This window comes from Chiloscyllium punctatum, chromosome 10, assembly GCF_047496795.1.
Source record: "Chiloscyllium punctatum isolate Juve2018m chromosome 10, sChiPun1.3, whole genome shotgun sequence".
Lineage (NCBI taxonomy): Eukaryota > Metazoa > Chordata > Chondrichthyes > Orectolobiformes > Hemiscylliidae > Chiloscyllium > Chiloscyllium punctatum.
In genome coordinates, this window is record NC_092748.1 from 76,918,022 (window position 1) to 76,937,457 (window position 19,436).

Sequence of the window (19,436 nt, forward strand, 5' to 3'; positions counted from 1 at the left end):
AATTAATTAATAAGCTTGAAATATTTCCATCAACCTATGACCACAAAATCAAAGGTTGTTGGTAGAAACCTATCTGGCTCACTAATAAACATTGGGGATAAAATATACCATCTTTCAAATGAGTTCAGATGCAGAGTAATATTTTCTCTTAACTATCATTTGAAGTGGTATTGAACTGCTGCATAATGCAATGGATGTACATTGATTGAGTGGATGAGGAAGATGAATCACTTCAACCTTAAGAGCAGCTAAGGATAGTTTCTTTGATACAGAGCTGGTCGCGATATTGAAATGCAGTCTGATCTGAGCCTTCTACAGTCTCAGCTATACATTTCTGTTTATGTATACTAGCCCTTTTGAAATGAATGCTAACATTGCATTTTGACTTTCTAATTACCAACTGAACTTGCATGTTAACTTTAAGAGAATCCTGAATTAGGACTCCAAAAGCCTTTTTGTCTTTCAGATTTCTGAATTCTTTCCCCATTTAGAAAATAGTCTCTGCCTCTATGATGTGCTAACACCGTGATTCAGTTATTAGCACTGTTGCCTCACAGTGCCAGAGACCCAGGTTTGATTCCAACCTTGGATGATTGCATGGATTTACACATTCTCCCTGGGTCTGCATGGATTTCTGCTAGTTACTCCAGCTTCCTGCCACTGTCCAAAGATTGCTTCTCCTCGTGTCCAGAGATGTGCAGGGTAGGTGCATTAACCATGGTAAAATGCAGAGTTATAGGGATAGGTTGGGTGGTTGGGTCTCTCTTCAGAGGGTTAGTGTAGAGCCAGTGGGCCAAATGGTCTCTTTCCATACTGCAGGAATTCTTTGATTCTGTTCTTCCTACCAAAGTGCATGACCTCACATCTCCCACGTTTTATCCTATTTGCCACATCTTTGCCCACTTTCCTAGTCTGTCCAAGTCATTTTACAGCCTCCCCACTTCCATAACACTCCCTGTCCTTCCACCCATCTTTACGTCAACTGCAACTTTAGCAACAATGCTCTCAGTTCCTTCATGCAGATTGTTAATGTATAACATGAATTATGTGATCCCAATACGGACCTCTGCAGAACTCAATTAGTCACCAGCCACCAGCCTGAAAAAACACCCTTCTCCCTATTCAAGTCCAATGATCCTTCTTCAGAAGGGATACTAAAATGAAACATTGACATAAAATAGTTGCTGCCAGACTTGCTAATTTCCTCCAGTATTTTTTGGTTTTTGTTTCAGATTTCCAGCTCTTTGTTTTATTGTGATGTATGCAGCACTTGTTTGCACTTGGAAATTGCAACCAGTTTCCCCCAATCAACCTGACTCCCTAGCAACAACTTCCCACTTGTTTGAGCTGGGAATATTGGTTGCACCATGTAGGCTTGCAAGCTAAGGGTCAGCTGTTGTTACATTCAACTTGTCAGAAATTGGACTCTCTTTAAAACTACATTTTTCATATTTCCCTTGTGTAGCATGAGATATAATTTAACTGTTTTTACAGTAGTAACATTCTCCAAAACAAATTTCTAGTATATCACCAAGATACAAGAAAAGTCATAAGAATTGATCACTATGATCACAGTATTCCTTTGAACTGACATCCAAGATTTATCTGGCACTCTATGTACCCTAATATTAATATAATGTTTGGGAAAGTAGGATATTTTAGCCTTAGAATAAGAACTAAACTTCAGAGAAGGTCATCCTGATTGGTCATTGGTCATCCTGATCTCATTAGAGTCATAGAATCGTGGAGTAATGTAGCATGGAAACAGGCCCTTTGGCCTGAAGTAGTAGTGGTCTCATTTACTTGTCAAAAGGATTCAGACAAGTGGTTGACACAGAATAGATTGTCAGTCTCAATAAAAAAGGTATATTTAAAGGGGAAGAGAGGTCAAGGGGTACAAGCCATCATCTTCTTGTGAGAAGCCAATGAGAGTCCATACATTAGCTTGAAGGAAAAACAAAGACCGTTACCACCAAAGACATTGAAATGTCAAAGACTAAGATCCCACTGCTCCAAACTTTCTTACTTTGTCTCATCAGAAAATGTATCATCTTGAAAACTGCAACTTAACAAAACTAATAAACTGAAAATTCCTTGTGTGCTTGATTACACATGCAAGACTATTGTGGTGACAAAGTCTAAAATGTAACAATTCCTGAACACAACACTGATAATCGGTTACATTGATGCTCAATAAGTTTTTGACATCAGTTCAATGGAATATCATGATCTTAGTCATCCTGGCAATTCATGTGATCTTTCTTGGTACCTTTCTTTTGTTAATATATTCTAGAAATTTGTTAATGTTTGGAGAAAACTAGTAACTGTTGCAAAGGTAAAATCACTGTAATCTTAGCAGACCATGGGGCTGTGCTCTCATTAAAGAGGGAGATAATTGGCAGTGGTTTAACCTGAGGGTCACCTCAGGTGAGGGTAGTCCTTCATAGTAACTGAAGCTAATGGGGGAATTGAACCCCCACTGTTGGTATCACTCTGTATCGCAAACTAGCCATTAAGCCAACTGAACTTACTGGTCCTCAGCTATTACTGATGTTACTTTCACGACTGTAACAACAAGTAAATAACATTTCATGGAGATATTGCAGTAATGAATGTGAACTGAGAAGGGGTGCAGAAGAGTCTCTGTTATGAGCAGGGAATTTTGAAAATTAAGATATTTGGTTGAGAATAGATAATTTCTAAGAGAGATCATTTGTAAGGAATGCAGATATAAATACAGCAAAGTTACCTTGCACCGACCTAACCAATGATCACACAAATTAATTTTCTTATGTACCATGGAATATCACTTAAATCTCTCACTCTTGTAAAAACAGAGAACAAATCAGCAGTGTGAATCGCTACATAAAAGTATCTTTGGACAAATACATGTTCACACAGCTGGTCTTTCCTTTAATACAATCAGTAATACCCATGTTCTGTGTAACTAATATTTCAGTTGAGTTTACATTATGATCTTAACCTATTCCCTTTGTTACAGACACTTTTCATAGTTGATTAAGGAATGCAAATTCAGTCAGTGGAAGACAATGACTTGAAGGAACACTCCATCCCTGGGATATAGATTTGTGATGTAAATGAAATTTGCAAATACCTTTTGTTTCTGAGTCGGTAGTTTCCAGTAAATGCAGCTTTTTTTGAAAAAGGCTTATGTTAGGATCAAGTTTAGTATTTACAAATATGTAGTAATAGGATTTTAAGTTCGTAAGCTAGCAACCTGCCAGAGTGAAATATTTGGAGTTATGCTAATGACTCCTAATAAATTTATTTTTGACAAGAAGAACCAGAAATCAAAGTCTCTTAACAAGTTTGCAAAACAAAAAAAGCACAGTTCACTGTTTAGAAGAAATAACATCTCCAGTTTGTTATTTTCAGAAGGAACACACTACATTAAGGGAAACAGTTACTTGAAAGAATACATATATTTTAATAGCGTGTTTGTAACAACATGTTACTAACAAATAGACTGGTTTCACTTTTGCTTCAAACAGGGAAATATGAAAATCCTTAGCGCTTATTACTGATCAGAATTAACAGTTAACACATGGTGCTTGCTTTAGCTTGACTTGCTCTTACCCTTTTAATCCCTATAATATGTTGTGTTGCAAGTTGGTGTAAGTGGCAGTTAGAAATGGTGATGTGACCCTCACAGGGTTTCTTGGTTTTGAGCAAAAAAGAAAATCAAATGTGTATCTTCTTCAATCATTATACATTAACAATACGATGACAGAACAGAATACAAGCGAATGTCAAACTAGGTATGGAAAGAGAAAAAAAAGGGGCAGAAAGAAAAACGTAAGAGAGAAAGGACAAATAGACACATTTAAAATTTAACCAGCAACAATTATAATAATTTCTTTAGAAATTAGCAACTTTTACAAACTTTGCTCTGATTTCAGCTGATGTTGCAACATGACGTTAGATCCCAGAGTGTGAAATAAAATGGGGTAGAGAAGAGTATGTTGTCAGCAAAGAACTTTGAAAATTTAGAATTTTGATTAAGAATAGATAATTTCTAAGAGAGATCATTTATAAGGGATACAGATATAGATATAGCCTTGACAGATCATACATGTTGCTTTTTATTTAGTTGGTTAGGGATTAATCACAGAGACTTATTCCCATGTTGCTGCAATTTTTAAAAAAAACCTTAAATGAGAAAATGAAAAGGATCTAACTATGTATGAATTAGAATTTTCTCAAAACATGCACCAAAATAAAGTTTCAACTTGTTTCCCAACAGTACACATTAGTGAATGAAGTCCAGACAAAATAAATCTATTGACAAGAATGCTTCAATTTCTCAGTTCTAATAAACTGTAGATTTCTAACCAAACTCTCCTGGTTTGGAAGTTTTACAAACTACACTTCTGCTGTGGTAACTGATTCCTTGAACTGCTCTGAATCCTTCTTTGTGTAGATAAACTAAACTATCTTTGAAAGTCAAAATTGCTATATTTTAAATTGAACTGAAAAACTTGCTTCTGGACTGAATTCAAGCAACCTGCTCACCCTAGATTTTTTAAAATCTGGAAACAAAGCTTGTTTATTCTATTGCCATAAACACCACAGTATAAATATCTAAATACAGTACATCAAACTAATGTGGATGCTGATAACTCATCATCAAAATAAAAAAAGTGAAAAGCTCAGCAGATCTGGAAACATCTGTGGACAGAAATAATATTTAGATTGCAATACATTTGGAATTGAAAGGGATTGAAATATGTTGTCTGTTAAGCTATTGACAAAAGCAGGATAAGAGCAAGCAGAATAGGTAGTGACAGTTCCAGATCAAAAGACAATAGGGGTGCTAATGGTGGTGATTGAGATATAAAGCTGCAAAATAGATAATAAAGGTGGGTGTGACTAGCAGACAATAGGTAAACTTTGCCAACGTCAAAAGCTTGCAAACAAGCCATGGCAGAAGGGGTTAGGAAGGGGGAATACAATTATCAAAATGCTGGACAGTATTTATGCTCTGAAGTTGTTGAACTTTATCTTGAGCCTTGAAGGCTATAAAGTGCCTAAACATCTTCCCATTAACACTACAGGAGTTTACAGTTAGCTATTCTCTGAGCCATATTGGATTAGGTCACCATCCTGAAAGGATTCTGATAGTTTTTAAAAAGGAAACCCCTTTACAAAAGTAACAAATAGTCATTTGTCACAATTCTTAAATCCAAACTCAAAAAAAAGACATTAATTAAATATAAAATGCATGTGTTTCTTCACAACTTGCAGTTGCTAGCTGAATCAAATGACAAGATTTAATAACAAATAACAAAATTTAATGTTGTAGAACTTTTAGAACTAGACAAGTGACTATGAAAACATCTTTGACCCACATTGGATGGCGTTGTGGTTCAGTGGACTGCCTCACAACACCAGGGACCTGGGTTCAATTCCAACCTCAGATAACATTCTGTGTGGAGTTTGCACATTGTCCCTGTATCTGTGTGGGTTTCTTCTGTGTGTTCCAAGTTCTACCCACAGTCCAAAGATGTGGAGATTAAGTGGATTGGCAATGCAAATTGCTCGTAGAGTCCAGGGATGTGTGGGTTCGCCATGGGAAATGCAGGAATGGGGTGAGATGCTCTTCAGAGGTTGGTGTGCCTCGAATGGCCTTCCACACTGTAGTTATTCTATGAAATAACACTATTTTCCTTTGTAGTCAACATATACATTAAACTACAGAAAGTAATGTGACACCAGCTTTTAGTCCAACCAGTTTATTTGAAATTACACGTTTTTGGAGTGCTGCCCCTTCATCAGTTTAAGAGAAGAGAGCACTCAGGCATAGACTTCAAAATCAGAGAGATCAAAAGATCATACAAATGATGTGAGTGAAGTGTTGACAGGACGAATGAGAGGTTTGTGCAGGTGATCAAAAGTGTCAGATAATGTGAATAAAGTGTCAACAGCTGGTTAACAAGTGAAAGGATGACTTATAATCCAATTAATTGAGGCAGAGAGATAAATTTGAAAAATTAAAAATAAGGTGGTGCGAGAGACACACCAAATGACTGGAATAACATGTTAGGTTTAAGAGTTGGATGCCGAGGGTCTAACCATAACAACAAGTAATCCAAAACTGTATAAACTAATTAAGGCTGTGAGATCATAACAAGTTATGAATTTTATGGTATCAAAACAGGACAGTAAGGAAGATTTTACAGAATAGAATGGTGGGGTTATATGTAGCACAACATGAACCCAAGGTCATGTTTGAGTCCATCTTCACGGGTACTGAACTTGGCTATCAGTTTCTGCTCGGCAATGCTGCTTTGTGTATCTCAAAGACTGTCTTGGAGGACACTTGCTCAAAGATCAGAGGCTGAATGTTCTTGGCCATTGAAGTGTTTGTTGACTGGCAGGGGACATTCCTGTCTGGCGATTGTTGCGCGGTGTCCATTAGCATCTGCATGGTCTCACCAGTATAACATACTTCAGGGCAACCTTGCCTGCAGTGTTTGAGGTAGACAACATTGGCCAAGTCACATGAGTATCTGTTGTGTATATGGTGGGTGGTGTTTCCACGTGTGATGGTAGTATCCACGTTGATGGTCTGACATGTCTTGCAGAGATTGCCAAGACAGGGTTTCATGGTATTGTGGTCAGTGTTGTCCTGAAGACTGGGTCACTTGCTGCAAACAATGAGCTATTCAATGTTTGGTGGTTGTTTGGAGGAGAAGTGAAGGGATAGGGATGATTTTAGTGAGATGTTCGTCGTCATTGATGACATGTTGAAGGTTGCGAAGAACATGTTATCATTTCTCTGCTCCAGAAAAGTACTGAAGAATGAAGGGCACTCTCATGGTCATATCCTGTGTTTGTCTTCTGAGGAGGTCATTGTGGTCTTTTACTTGGCACGTTGGAACTGGTGATCAATGAGTTGACATGGTATCCCATTCTTAGAGGAGCATCTTTCAGCATCTTTAGGTGTCCATAATGTTCCTCCCCACCTGAACAGATCCTGTGTATGTGCAGGGCTTGTCCACAGGGGATGGCTTCTTTAACATGTTTAGGATGGAAGCTAGAGAAGTGCAGCATCCTGAGGTTATCTATGGGCTTGAATTGAGTGAGGTGCTGAGGTGCCCAACCTTGATGGAGATGTGTGTGTCCAAGAATGAGACTGAATCTGAAGCATAGTCCATGGAAAGTCTGATGGTGGAACGAAACTTGTTGATATCGTTGTGTTGTCATTTTAATGATTCCTCACCATGAGTCTAAAGGAAGAAAATGGCGTTGAAGTATCTGGTATATAGCATTGGTTGGAGGTCCCGTGAAGCAAAGAGGTCTTGCTCAAAATTGTACATGAAAATGTCGGCATATTGGGTTGCAAATTTGGTTGTATTGGCTGCTCAGTGTGTTTGGACGAAGAACCGGTTGTTGAAGGTTGAGAATGAAGCAGAGAATCGTAGGATGGCTTCTGGAAAATGGCAGTTGTTGGTGTTGAGTACTGAGGTTGTTGCAAAAATGCCATTTTTCTGGGGAATGCTGGTGTAGAGAGCCAAAATGTCCACAGTAATGCAGAATGTTCCTGGTTTGACTAGTCTGTGAGTGCTGGATTTCTGTAAAAAACATGTAGTGTCATGACAGAAGCTGGGGATCCTTGTCCAGTAGGTTTCAGCATGTCCTCAACATAGCCAGAGAGGATCTCGCCCATTGCCTGATGGGATGGGATGTCCAGGTGTGTTGGCTTTGTGTATTTTCGGAAGGCAGTGGAAGTTTCCTATGCAAGAAGTACACGGGATGAAAGGGTATAGGACTCTGAAGAGTCGACTGGTGTTTTCTTTGGTCCAATCGACAGGTAAGTTGCCTGTCATGTTCTTGGTTGTTCAATTGTCGGTACATTTCTTTGCAATAGTCTGTTTTATTCTGTATGACGAAAGGTCCTCCTTTGTCTGCTGGTTTGATGATGATTTTGCAGTTGGTCTTGAGAGCTTGGGTGACATCCTGTAATATTTGTGAGCATGACTGATGAATCGAGCATTGGCACATCTCCTGATGGCTTGAGCACATGTCACCTTCCAGAGGGGTCCAATTTGACTCTTTCTCCTGGTCATTGCACTGCAGATCTTTCTGTCGACTGCTCCAGTTCATTGCTGTCTCATTGGGGTCGCTGCTGATATTTGGAACTTGTAGAATAATTCCCAAAGCCTTATTCACCTGATGAATTCCTCTGTGTCTGCCATGAGAACAATGTATCCATTTTGGTAGTGGGGCAGAAATTGAGCCTTTGGTTGAGAAATCCGATTTCATCTGGCTGAAGGATGTGGTCAGACATGTTGACAATGGATTTCCCTGTGATGGTACCAGTTACCAACCGTGGTACCGGAGGTGGCTTGGTTACTGCTAGTGGGTGATGCCAGGTTTCTCCAATTTCCTGTTCTTAGTGTGAATGGTTTCATTGTATCTTCTGCTTGGCAATGTCTCAATAGCTGATCTGCTGTATTCTGAGTGCAAGCTGAGAACATGGACTCTATCCTGATTTCAAAGTTGTGGCATCTGCTGTACCCGATGATTGAGGAGTGTGCGAGATGTGCAATGGCAGAATTTCTCAGCATAGTCTATGTTGTTGGTCGACTTGAATGGGTTCAGGATCTGTAGTCCTTTTGGGATCTTCTCTGCTTTCTTGTATCTCTGTAGAAACTTAATACCTGTGTCGATATGCATGATCTTCTTGGAGATTCTCTCCACTTTAAACGGGCAGTTTGTGGTGTCGATGGTAGCCATGATGTAGAGGTGCCAGCATTGGACGGGATGGACAAGGTCAAACATCAATGACACCAGGTTATAGTCCAACAAGTTCATTTGAAATCACAAGCTTTCAGAGTGCTGCCCCTTCATCAGGTGAAGTGAAGAGAGCACCCAGACACAGATATTATCAGAGAGATCAAAAGATCATATAAATGGTGTCAGGGGAGTGTCAACCGGCCAAATGATAGGCTTTTGCAAGTGAACAAGAGTGTCAGATGGTGTGGGCTAAGAAGTGACAGATGGAGTTTAATTTACTTAAATGTGAGGTACTGCATTGAGGGAAAGCAGGACGTATATATTTAATGCTAAGGTCCTCTGGAGTGTTGTTGAACAAAGAGACCTTGGAGTGCAGGTTCATAGCTGCTTGAAAATAAAGTCACAGGTAGATAGGATAGTGAAGAGGGCATTTGGTATGCTTTCCTTTATTGGTCAGAATATTGAGTACAGGAGTTGGGAGGTCATGTTGCAGCTGTACAGGACATTGGTTAGGCCACTGTTTGAATATTGCGTGCAGTTCTGGACTCCTCCCTATCAGAAAGATGTTGTGAAACTTGAAATGGTTCAGAAAAGATTTACAAGGATGTTGCCAAGGTTGGAGGATTTGAGCTATAGGGAGAGGTGGAGTAGGCTAAGGCTGTTTTCCCTGGAACGTTGGAGGCTGAGGGGTGACCTTATAGAGGTTTATAAAATCATGAGGGACATGGATAGGTTAAATAGACAGTCTTTTCCCTGGGGCGGGGGCGTCCATAACTAGAGGGCATAGGTTTAGGGTGAGAGGGGAAAGATATAAGAGAGACCTAATGGGCAACTTTTTCATGCAGAGTGTAGTGTATTTATGGAATGAGGAAGTAATGGAGGTTGGTACAATTGCAACATTTAAAAGGCATCCGGAAGGGTGTATGAATAGGAAGGGTTTGGAGGGATATGGGCCGGTTGCTAGCAGGTGGGATTAGGTTGGGTTGGGACATCTGGTCAGCATGGACAAGTTGGACCATAGGGTCTGTTTCCATGCTGTACATTTCTATGACTATGACTCTATTAACAACTGAATAACAAGTGAAGGGATGATCTATAATCAAATTAATTAAGGCAGAGAGATAATTACAAAAAAGAATGCTGGAGACAAACCAAATGGCTGGAATAACATTCTAAGTATAAGAGTCACATGCCAAGGGTCTAACCAAAGTAACAAGTAATCCAAAATTGTACAAGTTAATTAAGGTAGAGAGATTTTATCAAGTTGTCAAGGTGACAGTGTCAAAACCAGACAGTAAGGAAGATATTACAGAACAGTATGGTGGGGTTACATGTGGTTAGAAATGAACCCAAGATCACGTTTGAGGTCCTTTTCATGGGTACAAAACTTGGCTATCAGTTTCTGCTGGGTGATTCTACATTGTTGTGTATCTCAAAGGCCACCTTGGAGGACGCTTACCTTTGACTGCTGAAGTGTTCCCTGACTGGGAGGGCACATCCCGCCATCAGACATACCATGGACTACTCCGCAGAATCAATTTCATTCTTGGACATAAGCATTACCATCAAGGATGGGCATCTCAATAACTCAAGGCCTAGAGGATCTGTTCAGACAAACACCTTTAGATGCTGAAAGACACACTCATAAGAATGGGAGATACCTTTTGCATGATCTGTTATCTCTCTGATTGTGAAGTCTGGGCCTCCGTGCTCTCTTCACTTTACCTGACAAACTGGCAGTGCTTCTAAAGCTTGTGATTTAAAATAAACCTGTTGGACTATAACCTGGTGTTGGGTGAGTTTTGACCTTGCCCACTGGCACCTCCACCTCATACAAAAGATTGTGGTAATTGTTGTAAAGTTATCGCACTTTTCATAGAATTACAGTTCTTTTAGTAGACAGTAGACTGTTGCTCCCATCTTCTAAATAGTTCCTATGCCTCAGTTTTAATGAGTAGTAACTTCAATTTATTTTTTCCAGATACTTTCCTCTGTTTTTGGAGAGTTTCTTAAATCCATAACTCACACCTACTCTGATGATTCTTCCTGCCTATGCCAGGACAAATCTTCCATAGTCCCTCAATGGTTGCAGCATATCTCACTTCGACAATGTATCATCACCCTCCCACAACCAACTGTGGTAGTTTGCAAAGTCAATCGTCTTCTCTCCTCTCACCACTGAAATGTATGGTTTATCTGTAATAATCATTAATTATTGCCTATAAGCTGATCTCAAAAATGGCATCCTTTGCACGATTTGCAGGGTAACGTGCAATATATTAATCTTGATTCCAGATAGAAATGTTAATTAATTATTTGGAACCTCAACTTCTTTACGTCTTAGATGGAAACAAACAGTGGATAGCACAAGTGTTATAACCTGATGCAACAATATTCTGGAACTTTGAGTGACTCATATCTACTTATTATAAATTCAGAGACTGATACGAATGACTATCTTGCACTTTCTTCTCAGTAAAATGACTTTCTATGATCTCTAACAATCAAATTACTGGCAGACTGCAGACAATTCACAATATCCTTTTGATTTTGATTTTTCTTTGTGCATGTTTCACTGGAGTCGTGTTGTGTGGAGAGACGGAACAGAATGAACAGCCAGCCCGGGTGGTTTGACTGCGAGTTCAGAGAAGGCAGCCAGTGGCGAGAACGGGAAAAGGCAGCCCCAGGCAGCCAGTGGGGTCCAATGCATACCTAGCGATCAAAGGCTGCAAGCAGATCCTGTCCAGGCACGCTCTGGAGGCAGCAGGAGGAGATCGGATGCAGCAGCTTCAGCGGCAGCAGCAATGACAATGAGTGGGTCCAGAGTGTGGACTTTGTTGTTCAGAATTGAATCCAACACAGGAAGGGCGAGCAGCGATGGAAGTTCCTGGGTATCTGCAGCAGTAGTGTGAAGAACAGGCAGCTGAGGTCTCCCAGAGAGGGAGCTAAGTAGAGGAGATTGGAAACCTATTATGACTAAACATCAAGAAAGACTGCTGAACCTTTAACTTGGATAATTAGATTAGATTACTTACAGTGTGGAAACAGGCCCTTCGGCCCAACATGTCCACACCAACCCACCGAAGCGCAACCCACCCAGACCCATTCCTCTACATTTACCCCTTCATCTAACACTATGGGCAATTTAGGATGGCCAATCCACTTAACTTGCACATTTTTGGATTGTGGGAGGAAACCGGAGCACCTGGAGGAAACCCACACAGTCACGGGGAGAATGTGCAAACTCCACACAGAGAGTCGCTTGAGGCGGGAGTTGAACCCGGGTCTCTGGTGCTGCAAGACAGCAGTGCTAACCAATACGCCACCGTGCCGCCCACTTATTTCTTTAATTTTCTAATTTATATTAAGAAAGTCTTTAATATTAACTATTACCTGATTTCTTTATTTTTCTATTTATACTACAATGATATGTAATGCTTAACATTTTATCTTTGTTTTGCTACTTTGTACCTAAATTTTTTGTACTTAGGTACCTTTGTATGTAAGATGATGCCATACGTGGTGACATTGTACATGTTTCATTGTACTCCTGTACTTCTGTACTTGAGTACACATGACAATAAAATCTAAATACTTCCTGTCAAAATATAATGATTCTTTAAAGCTGATGATGAAAAGCTTTAATGAAATGAAACTTCATACTTTTAGTAATCATTTTTCAGTACCAAATAAATTGACTGATAATAACCAACGTTATGATTTTGTTGAGGAAGTACTTAGGTTCAAAATTACTTCAGTCCAAATTTGCTATGCAATAACAGGGAAGTCATACTGCTGGGTAGTTTGTGAAGATGGCTGCAAGCAGGCACAACATCAACAGCAACTTTTAACTTCCATTTCTAGTTTTATTTATTCATGGGATGTGGCAATTGCTGGTTGAGCCAACATTTATGGTCCATCCCTAAATGCCTTGAGAAGATGGTGTTGAAGTGCCCTTTGAGCTGCTGCAGATCACTTGGTGTAGGGAGGGATTTTGACCCAACAACACTTAAGGAACTGTGACACATTTTCTAGTCAGGATGGTGACTGCTTGAAAGAGAACTTGCATTAGTGGTACTCCCATAATCTACTGCCCTTGTCCTTCTAGATGGAAGTGGTCATGGATTTGAAAGGTGTTGTCTAATGAGCTTTGGTCATTTTTGGCAGTATATCTTGCAGGTACTGCTACTAAGTATCAGTAGTGGAGGGAATGATTCTAGATAGAAATGCAATTTAAATATTAAACGTTTGTAGATGAATGGCCAATCAAGCTTTGTCCTGGATAGTGTCAAGCTTCCGGAGTGTTGTTGAAATAGCACTCATTAAGGAAAGAGAGGAGTACTCCATCTCATTTCTCACTTGTGTATACTAGACAGTGGGTAGACTTTAGGGAACCAAAAGGTAAATTACACACTGCAGGATTCCAGCCGTCAGACCTGCTGGTGTGGCCAAGTGCTTAAATGACTCGTTCAAGTTGTGGTCAAAGGTAATCCCTAGGCTGTTGATAAAGGAGAATTCCACGATGGTGTTACAGTTGAATTTCAAAGAACAATCATTAGATTTTGTTGTTTTGGAGACGGCCATTGCCTGCAACTTGTGTTGTGTGAATGCCGCTTGCCCTTGTCAGCTCAAGCCTCGATATTGTCCAAATCCTGCTGCATTTGGTCATGGCTGTCTCAGAATCTGAGGAGTCATGAACATTGTGCAGTCATCAGGAAACATTCCCACTTCTAATGTTGTCTAATGAGCTTTAATGCATGGAATGTGTTGCCAGCTGAGGTGGTGGAAGCGAAGTCATTGGGGACACTTATACGACTGCTGGACATGCACATGGATAGCAGCGAGTTGAGGGGTGCGTAGGTTAAGTTACTATATTGTACATTAGGATTTGGCACAACATCATAGACCTAAGGGCCTGTTCTGTGCTGTACTTTTCTATGTTCTATATTCTGACCCAATGATAGAGGGAAGGTCATTGATAGTTGGGCCAAGAGCATAACCCTGGGGAACTCCTGTAGAGATATTCTGCAGCTGAGATGACTGATCTCCAACCATCAGATCCATTCTCCTTTGTGCCAGGTATCATTCCAACCAGTGGAGAGATTTTTCTTGATTTCCATTGACTCCAGTTTTGCTAGAGGTCCTTGATATCACACTCATTCAAATGTGGTCTTGGTGACAAGGGCAGACACTCGCATCTTCCCTTGAATTACTACCATGCCCCTGGCCTGGTATTTGTGCATAAATAAAGGTAAGCGCTATTAGCCAGTAGATGTTGGCCCATTAATTAGAGCATGTCCAAGTTATATGAACGCTTGCTCAACTGAGTGTGAGATAAAAAATAGTTTAAAGGGGAGTGAATATAGTCAAGACTTTCTGTAAAGCTTGGATTTATTGAGTTAGCAGTGGGAATGTTTCCTGATGACTGTACAATGTTCATGATGGTATTAATGTGATGATTTTCATGCAGGAGATTCATACAATATACTCTGTACTTATTTCGAATAAAAGACAATAATAGCAAATAGTTAGCTCATATTTTTCATAGTGAATTTGCCTGCTAAGTTTCTATCTGTTTTAGCTGCAGATATTTTCTATATCCTTATGTCAACCATAGAAGCACAATTACTCAAAGACAATAAGTTTAAGAGAGTAAGAGCACTTAATCCAACATGACAGATTTATGCCATGCATGGAAGCTCACCTCCTGAAGACTTGTCTGGAAAACTTCCAGTGATATCCCAGAGCTCTTAAGTTCTGGACCATTTAATACTTGGTCATGTATTAGAACAAGTCTTATTTTACAAGCAATCTTGATGACAACAATTAATCATTTTAAACTAATGTTCTCTTTCAGACTACTGTACTTACTTACCAACTTTCTCTTTGAGTGAAATAGATGTTCCATTTCAAAATACTTCAGCTAACACTAATTTCCTATGTGGAAAAATGTGTTCACTTTGTAATTTAAGAAATGATAAATCTGCTTTACAAATAGAATCAGAATGAAACAGGATAAAGAAAAGGAGTTTCAAACAGTGAAATCATTTTGGATGTTCATATCTGTCCAAGATTGGAGTGTCATGATAGAGCTAGTGTAAAAGAAGTTAGTGCAAAAGATTGGAAATAGAAGCTATTGGGAATTGTATGGAAGTGGAAGGCATCTAAGTTGGGAGCATAAAAATAAGAGGTTATCTACAATTCCAGCAGATGAGTTGAAATTTCAAGTGCTTCAAGTTCATCCAAGCTCATCTTTAAATAAAAAGAGAATATGTCCTTAGGAAATGAATTAAACTGTTTCTTGCTGGAGCTACACGACCAGGTAAGCTGTATCAGGGTGTCCTGATTCTGATGCATCCTGTCAGATGTGGGAGATTAGGGAGTATTTTCATGTTACTGCAGGAAGTGTGTTTTGCTGCAAATCCTATTGGGTTGTATGGATCGGTTGGAGTGGCAGTTAGAGGCAATGAGGAATTTACAGAAGCTAGGGGGTGTGAGAAATGGCAGATGCAGGAGGGAAGATAAACGGGAGATACAATCAGGGAGATGAGTTACCTCCAAGAAAGATAGGAGAGGGAGGCAGCACATGCAGGAGTCCCCTGTGGCTATCTCCATCTCAAACAAGTATGCTGTTTTGGAACATGTAGGGGTGATGGACTGGGCACTGACAGCCAGGTTTCTGGTACCGAGACTGGCTCTAATGTAATGAGAGGTACGTCAGCTTCCAAGTGATCAATTGTGATAGGGTCTCTCTATTCAGAGGCACAGACAGACATTTCTGTTGCTGACAGCAAGACATCTGAAAGTTGTGTTGCCTCCCTGGAGTCTGTATCAAGGATATCTCAGAGACAGTGCAGAATATTCTCAAAAGGGAGAGGGACCAGTAGGAGGTCATTGTACAGATTGGAATTAACAATATTAGAAGAGAGAAGGATGAGATTCTGCGGACAGAATATAGGACATTAGGCACGAATTTAAGAAAGGAAATCTTTGAGGGTTGAGTCATAGAGTCATAGAGATGTACAGCACAGAAACAGACCCTTCAGTCCAACTCGTCCATGCTGACTCGATATCCCAAACCAATCTAGTCCCACCTGCCAGCACCTGGCCCATATTGCTCCAAACCCTTCCTATTCATTTAACCACCCAGATGCCTTTTAAATGTTGCAACTGTACCAGCCTCCACCACTTCCTCTGGCAGCCGATTCCACACACATACTGCCCTCTATGTGAAAAAGGTGCCCCTTAGGTCTCTTTTATATCTTTCCCCTCTCACCCTAAAATTATGCCCTCTAGTTCTGGACTCCCCCACCCCAGGGAAAAGTCCTTATCTATTTATCCTATCCATGCCCCTCATGATTTTATAAACCTCCTCAAGATCACCTCTCAACCTTCGACGCTCCAAGGAAAACAGCCCCAGCCTATTCAACCTCTCTCTATAGCTCAAATCCTCCAATCCTGGCAACACCCTTGTAAGTCTTTTCTGAACCCTTTCAAGTTTCAAAACATCCTTTTGATAGGAAGAAGACTAGAATTGCACACAATATTCCAAAAGTGGCCTAACCAATGTCCTGTACAGACGCAGCATGACCTCCCAATTCCTGTACTCAATACTCTGACCAATAAAGGAAAGCTTACCAAAAGCTTTCTTCACTATCCTATCTACTGCGACTTTACTTTCAATGAGCTATGAACCTGCACTCCAAGGTCTCTATCTTCAGCAACACTCCCCGAGACCTTACCATTAAGTGTATAAGTCCTGCTAAGATTTGCTTTCCCAAAATGTAATACCACATATTTATCTAAACTAAACTCCATCTGCCACTTCTCAGCCCATTGGCTCATCTGATCTAGATCCCATTGTAATATGAGGTCACCTGCTTTGCCATCCACTACACCTCTAATTTTGGTGTCATCTGCAAATTTACTAACTGTAAGTCTTAAGCTCACATTCATGTCAGCTTTATAAATGATAAAAAGTCGTAGACTCAGCACCGATCCTTGTGGCACTCCACTGGTCACAGGCTTTCAGTCTGAAAAACAACCCTCCACCACCACCCTCTGTCTTCTACCTTTGAGCAAGTTCTGGATCCAAATGGCTAGTTCTCCCTGTATTCCATGAGATCTAACCTTGCTAACCAGTCTCTCATGGGGAATCTTGTCCATCACCTTACTAAAGTCCAGTTAGATCACATCTACTGCTCTGCCCTCATCAACACTCTCTGTTACTTCTTCAAAACACTCAATTAAGTTCATGAGACATGATTTCCCATGCACAAAGCCATGTTGACTATCCCTAATCAGTCCTTGCCTTTGCACATACATGTAAATCCTGTCCTCAGGATTTCCTCCAACAACTTGCCCACCACCAACCTCCGGTTCACCGGTCTATAGTTCCCTGACTGGTATGGTTGGGAAAAGGAGCAAAAGAAACAGTCAGGGCACTCAAGAACAAAACAGAGAATGACACAGGACTGATGAATTAAATTGCATTTATTTCAATGCAAGCAGCCTAACAGGTGAACTCAGGGTGTGTTTGGGAACATAGGACTGGGATATCATAACTATTACAGAGACGTGCCTCAGAGATTATCAGGACTGGCAATTTAATGTTTCATGGTATAGTTGCTATAGGAAGGACAGAAAGGCGGGCAAGAAAGGAGGGGGAGTGGCATCTTTGTTTAGGGATAACAATACAGCTGTACTTAGGGAGGAAATTCCTGGGAATACATCCAGTGAACTGAGAAATAAGAAAGGGATGATCACCCTATTGGGAGTGTACTATAGATGTCCCAATAATCAACAGGAAATTGGAAATTCAAAAGTAAATTATCTGTAAGGATGGTAATGGTAGGGGATTTAAACTTTCCAAACATAGACTGGGGCTGCCATAGTGTTAAGGGCTTGGAATGGAGAGGTATTTGTTCAGAGTGTACAAGTAAGTTTTCTGATTCAGTCTGTAGATGTACCCACCAGAGAAGGTACAAAAACTGATGTACTCTTGGGAAATAAGGCAGGGCAGGTGACCGAGGTGCCATTGGCCGAGCACTTTGGGGCAAGGGACCATAATTCTATTAGTTTTAAAATAGTGATCGAAAAGGATAGGCCGGATCTAAAAGTTAAAGATCTAAATTGGAGGAAGGCTAATTTTGATGGTTTTGGGCAAAAACTTTCAGAAGTTGATCCAGGGCGGTTGAAAAATTGGAAGCCTTCAAAAATGAGATAACAAGAGTTCAGAGACAGTATGTTCCTGTTATGGTGATGGGCAAGGCTGGTGGGTGTAGGGAATGCTGGAAGACGAGAGAAATTGGTTTGGTCAAGAACAAGAAGGAGGCATGTGTCAGGTATAGAAAGCAGAGATGGTGTGAATCTCAGGAACAGATTAAAGGCAGTAGAGCAGACTCAAGAAGGAAATCAGGATGGAAAAAAGGGGACATGAGATAGCTTTGGCAAATAAGGTTAAGGAGAATCCAACAGGATTCTATAAATACATTAAGAACAAAAGGGTGACTAGGGAAACAAAGGCTCCTTAAAGATCAGCAAGGCTTCCTCTGTATGGAACTGCAGGAGATGAGGGAGAATCTAAAAGAGTATTTTGCATCAGTGTTTACAAGGTGAAGGGTATAGAAGATAGAGAACAGGGAGGAATACATTGTAGCATCTTGAAAAATGTCCATATTTCAGAGGAAGAGGTGCCACATGTCTTAAAAGGTGGATAAATCCCTGGGACCAGATCAGAGGTACTCTGGAACTCAATGGGAAGCTAGGGAAGTGATTGCTGGGCTCTTTGCTGAGATATTTGGATCATTGGTAGCCGTTGGTGAGGTGTTGGAAGATTGGAGGTTGGTTAACATGCTGCCACTATTTAAGAAAGTGGTAAGGAAAAGCCAGGGAACAATAGACCGGTGATCCTGACTTTGATAGTGGGCAAGATGTTGGAGGCAATCCTGTGAGACAGGATTTACATGTGTTTGGAAAGGCAAGGACTGATTGGGGATAGTCAACATGGCTTTGTGCATGGGAAATAGTGTCTCACTAACATGATTGAGCATTTTAAAGAATTACTAAAGAGAATTGATGAGGGCAGAGTGGTAGACATGGACTTCAGTAAGGCATTCGATGAGGTTCCTCATGGTAGACTGGTTACCAAGGTTAGATCACATGGAATAGAGAGAGAACTAGCCATTTGGATACAGAACTGGCTTGGAGGTAGAAGACAGATGTTGGTGTTGGACGGTTGTTTTTCACACTGGAGGCCTGTGACCAGTGGTGTGCCATAAGGATCAGTGCTGGGTCCGCTACTTTTTGTCATTTCTATAAATGATTTGGGTGTCAACATAGGAGGTATAGTTGTTTGCAGATAACACCAAAATTGGAGGTGTAGTGGACAACAAAGAAGGTTTCCTCAGAATACAACAGGATCTTGATCAGATGGGCCAATGGACTGAGAGGCAGATGGAGTTTATTTTAGATAAATTTGAGGTGCTACATTTTGGAAAGGCACATCAAGGCAGGACTTTTACACTTAATGGTAAGGTCCTAGGGATTGTTGCTAAACAAAGAGACCTTGGAGTGCAGGTTCATAGTTCCTTCAAAGTGGAGTCACAGGTCGATAGGATAGTGAAGTATGCTTTCCTTTATTGGTCAGTGCTTTGAGTATAGAATTTGCGAGGTCA

At 40.5% G+C, this 19,436-nt stretch overlaps 1 protein-coding gene across 1 annotated transcript in view; it reads right to left on the reverse strand.

The window, feature by feature from the left end:
- cfap221 (cilia and flagella associated protein 221) overlaps window positions 1-19,436 on the reverse strand; it is a 212,631-nt gene that overhangs the window by 128,132 nt on the left and 65,063 nt on the right. The window lies entirely within an intron of this gene.